Consider the following 5380-nt stretch of genomic DNA (forward strand, 5'->3'; position numbering starts at 1 on the left):
GATAAGCTAATTAGAATGACAAAATTTAAAGATGTAAAATGAAAATTGGTATTTGAAGAATTTAAGCTAAATCAAACAATTAACTAAATTAATTGAGCTAGATTACCAAGATTTAAATTGAAATTGCTATTTATAAATTTTGGAGGAATTAAATCTAAATTCAATAAAAATTAAAGTGATTCTAGAGATTGGATTTTCCATATTGTTTGCATGTGGTTTATCCCTAATTTAGCCAAACACATGAGAATTGCAATTTTGAGGGAAATCAATTCTTAAATCTTTGAAACCTCTTTCAAGCATTCCAAAGTTGATTTTCATTAAATCAAACCCTGTTTTCACGGTATTTCAAACCTAACAAAAACCCAATTAAAGCTCTAATTGATTTTTGGAAAGTTCCCCTTAATTCTCTTAGCTTATCTCTAACACCAAGAAAACTAAGTTTATTGCAAGATTATCTATCCCAAATATTCACTTTTCAGTCCATCTATTAAGGATTAAAGTTTAACTTAATGAGGGCCCATTCATCAAGCAAGGCAACAAGCTCACAAGCAATAAATCAAAATGTAACAAACCTCATTTAAATGGCTAAATCAGTTCAAAACCTCAATACAAAGCAATATTTACAAACCCATCTCTAGAATCTCAAATAACTACTCACTAATCATAATTTCTAAACAAACCCAAATGTATAAATGAAGAAATAATGGAAATGTAAGCTAAGGAGTAGAAAATCCCAGAAAAATGCAGATGAAGCTGCTGTAGAAAAGTGCAGAACGAGCTCCTTGCTGCTGCTGCAGAAATGGATCCCGTCTCCCTCCTTCTCTCTTTCTATTCTTGCCCAAAAGTGCCTCCCTTACTCCCTATGGAAAGAAAATGATAAAGGAGGCTTTATATGGGTTAAGGGTTTGCCCTAGAATGGGTAAAAAGGAGGAAGGTTCCAGAGAAAGTGAGGTAAAAAGTCAGAGTAACGAGAATGCCACGTCAGCCATTTCCAGTAAAAACGACATAAGCTGAGTCGGTTGTGTCGTGGGTTGTGTCGCTGGTTGTGTAGCTCTCGGCCTGAATATCTGACGATCGACACAACCTGCGACATAAGCTAATTCGGTTGTGCTGCAGGTTGTGTCGCTCTCGGCCATTTTTTTACTCAACTTCAAAATTTTTGCAATTCGACTTTAATCTCCTCCAAATGGCTACTCTGATCAAAATACATCAAATTTCTCCAAATTTACCCTACAAAACAAATAAATTCCAAAAATTAAACTAAGAAATGTGAAAATTGTAAAATTGACTAAATATATACTAATATCTATAATAATAGCTATGAACAAGGGTAAATTATGTGCAAAAATTACTCCTAAATGATGATATTAAATGCATGCATCAAATTCCCCCATACTCAAATTCTTGCTTGTCCTCAAGCAAAATTTCATTGAAACTCATTCGGAAGGAAATAGAATCAGTATTTGAAAACACAAAATTCACTAATACAAACCACCAACTTACCTCTAGCCACCAACATTCCAAATTCCCACCAGCAAAAGCACAAAGAATGAAGCAATCACTCTCAACAATTACAGAATAGCTAAGAATTAACCAATCAACCCAAGCAACAAATACCAACCAGCTACAAGAGTCAATTGTGCCAAAACAAACCTAAATGAAATAAATAGCCAATGTGTCTCAAATAGATGGTGAGTAATGTATGGAAGATTATATTGCCAAACCCATATGCAAGCATAAAAGATCTAACTCTACTAATGTAACAAGCATTTTTCAAAGAATCATTAGGTCTTTTTAAGGGTTGTAATGGGGTCAAATAGGGTAAAATTATAGTTAACAAAGAAAGGGATTAGGTAAACAAAATATGAGAATAATATTAATCATGAAACTCAAAGTGCATCTTTTTTTTTTTTTTTTTTAAATCAAGAGGAAAGAAATTCACGATGAATCTCAAGTGCTATCACAATGATTATATAAAGGGACTACTTTTTATACTTTTTTTTTCTCTTTTTTTTTATTTTTATTTTGTATGTGTCCCTATTTCATGTCACACCCAAAATTACCTTTGGGATATTTTTGGTGACCTCTTTTTTTATCAACTTTTCACAATTACTCTAGCACTTTTCAAGATGTTTCATTCCTCCGAGTTTATTTATTTATTTATTTATTTATTTATTTTTATTTTTCTATATGCACTTAATTGCCAAAATATTATTCTCATAAATAGGTGGTAGTGTTTAGGTTTTATGGCTAGGTAAATGATTTGGGTTCCAAAGAAATTAGGGAATTAAGGTTCAAGGGGGTTTGCAAGGGTTGAAATGAAATTAAGGTAGGTTAAGGCTAAATGTGAGCTTTAAAATATGAAGGAATGCCTAAGTCATATTCTTATCAAATGCAAGTTAAAAATTTCGCTTTGAAAGATCTAAGATACTTGTTCTAGGAATGGTGAGACGACAATGACCATTTTCTTCCTTAAAGGCTTATTCAGACACTCAAAACTCAAAATAACTAATCAGAATCTGCATACCTAGATAGATATATTAATTTTCAGCTATTAAGTAAGAGAAAGAATAATGCTTAAGACTTTGTACCCAGCTGGAACTTTCATTCCACTAACCATCTAAAGGCAAGTTGGATTGCTTGAATAAGTGGCTCATGGAGTTCAAAGACTGGTTTAAAAATTCAAAAAATTTTAAATGAATGAATGATATGCATAAGTGTATAAATGTATAATTGACCTATATGTAACTAAGTATGCATAACTAAGTGTATGAAGCTATATGCAAGGTATATAAGTGAATATGTACAAGTATGAAGTAATGAATGTGTCGCTATATGCAAGTGAAAAAGGAAAAATAATTTTTGCAAAAAATTTACCCTCTCCCCCATACTCAGAATGAACATTGTCCTCAATGTTAAAAGATTGCAAGGAATGGGATAATTTGGCTATATGTGTAGAAAATGGGGGCTCATATGTGGATAAAGAATTATTACCCTGTTGCATAAGCGATAGCACAACTTGTGTTGAAAGTGACACAAGCTGAGACGAGAATTGTTACCTCATTGAAGTGCAGCCAATTTAATTAGATAAAATTTTGGACAGCTGTTGCACTCATTGCAAAAGAAACAGTGCAATGGAATCTATTAAATCAATTAAACTCAAAAATTTGGAATAGGGAAGTTAAGCGCAAAAATATAATCATCAAGTGTAAATTCCGAAGGAGCATATCAAAGCAAGTGAGCAAAGTACTAAAGATATAAAAGAAAAATGTATGTTATGAGGAACTAAAAAGAAACTGAATAAGTAAATGGTTCAAGTAAAAGAAAAACAACACAAGCAAAATATTAACTAAATAAGTTCAAAATACTAATTAATTAAGCGACGAAATTAAAGACATGAAATGTAAATGAAGAATAAAAGCTGGTCAATCAGGTATGAGAACTCCTTTGCCCTTGCCATCTTGTGGAGATGGTGGTGCTTTTGGTGGTTGCTGTGGAGAGATGATGCTCAAAATCAGTGCCTAGTTTGTTTCGATCTTCTCCAGCTTAGCTCGCATGACTTTCAACTCGTCTTGCATTTCAGCACTTCTATCCAAATATATGTCAGCTAAATCCCGTAATGTTTGAAAAGAGACATCCGTCATTTGCCGAAAAGAATAGATCTCATCACTGAGATTCTCCATGAACGTCAGAAGAGTTGCTATGGATGGTCCAGAAGCTGTTGATGAAGCAGGTTGGGCAGCTGGTGGAGCCTGGCGTGAAGGTTGTGTAAAAGGCTACTCAAATGGTCGCTCAGATGCTGAGGAGGAGCTAATTGCAGTGGGAGAACCAGGTGGTGGTTATGTTAGTGCAGGAATCTCATACAGCTTGGTAGCCTCATTTTTGATACAAAATTTTTGGTTGGCCAAATGAGGTCCATCCAAAAATAGCAAACCAGTTGGAACAGCAGCACACTTGTGAACTTGAGGATTAAAGCCAAAATAATGTGCAATGGGTGTGACCAAACCTCCAAACACAATGTTACCAGTACCCCTAGTAGTCTGGCGGATCACATGACGGCAAAAATAATAACCAGGGGAAGCTTTTTTTACCAGTTTTTGCACACCACAAAAAGAATAAATCATACTGTGACATTGTGCCAACACTAGTTCCTCTTCCTAAAATTGTATTTGCAATTAGTCTCTGAAGCAATCTCAAGGCATGATTCTCAATCTTGGAGGCCTTACTGTGCCCCGGTTTGAAAGTACCTGCTAAAGGTGCAATTTGCTGCCAAAATTCATACCCATTATAGTCCCTTTGGCTAGCAGGTATTTTGAATAGACCATCAGGTGGAAAGCCAAATATATGGTGAAAATTATCCATAGACAGCACCCTATCTTGACCAAGGCATCTAAAATTGATTGTCAAGTCATTATCCAAGGCAATTTTATGCTCATTAGTGGACAGGGAGGCCATAAATTCCTGCACTAAAATGGGGTAAACCAGTTCCTGTTTATGTGCAAATCGCACCCAACCTAAAGCATCTAATAGAGTCTGCATTTCATCATATATCTTCAAGGATTTAAGTGTAGGCACATCCAAATACCGAGTTTGAACCATTTTTCGAGCTACGACTCTTGCCTTATTTCTTTTCATGTCGGCAGTAGGTAATACCCAGTGTGTAACAGTAGGCAAAGAGGAGGGAATTGCAAAGTTACCTTTAGATGTACCGGGGCGCTTGACCGCTGACTTTGGGATGCCACGTCGGACAGCAGGTACAGCAAGCATTGGAGGCGGGATTGGGGGTTGTTGTGTGGCCGGTTCGGGTCGCTTCCTCTTAACGCCGCCCGTTGATTTGTGTGGCTTAATGCATTTTGCCTTTCTCTTCTTGTATGTGGCGATCAGGGCGTCACCAGAATGGGCCAGCGATGGGTCGGCATTCATGGGTGGAGAAGTTTGGGGCTGCGGCGGCTATGAGGAGTGGGGAGGTGAGTTTTCGAAAGAGAGTGGGGAGTCGGGCATGGCGAAATGGAGGGGCGTGATCGAAAAAGGAAGAGAATGCAGAGAAGTTGAAGAGGAATGGTGGGTGGTGGAGGTGACGGTGAAGGTTACAGGGAAGAGGAGGGTCGTGTCGGGAGCGAAGTCGAGAGGAAGAAGGAGGGTTATGGGTTTTCGGGTTATGGGCTTGGGGATGGGGTTTAGTCGGTTGGGCTATGGGTTTTAGGTTTGGTTTCGGGCTTGGGCTTATGGGGTATGGTTTTTGGGTTTTGGATTTGGTTTATTATTATTATTATTATTATTATTATTATTATTATTATTATTATTATATATATATATATATATATATATATATATATATATATATATATATATATATTTTTTTTATATATATCAAAATGGG

This window comes from Hevea brasiliensis, chromosome 8 (genome assembly GCF_030052815.1).
Source record: "Hevea brasiliensis isolate MT/VB/25A 57/8 chromosome 8, ASM3005281v1, whole genome shotgun sequence".
In the NCBI taxonomy this organism is placed as follows: domain Eukaryota; kingdom Viridiplantae; phylum Streptophyta; class Magnoliopsida; order Malpighiales; family Euphorbiaceae; genus Hevea; species Hevea brasiliensis.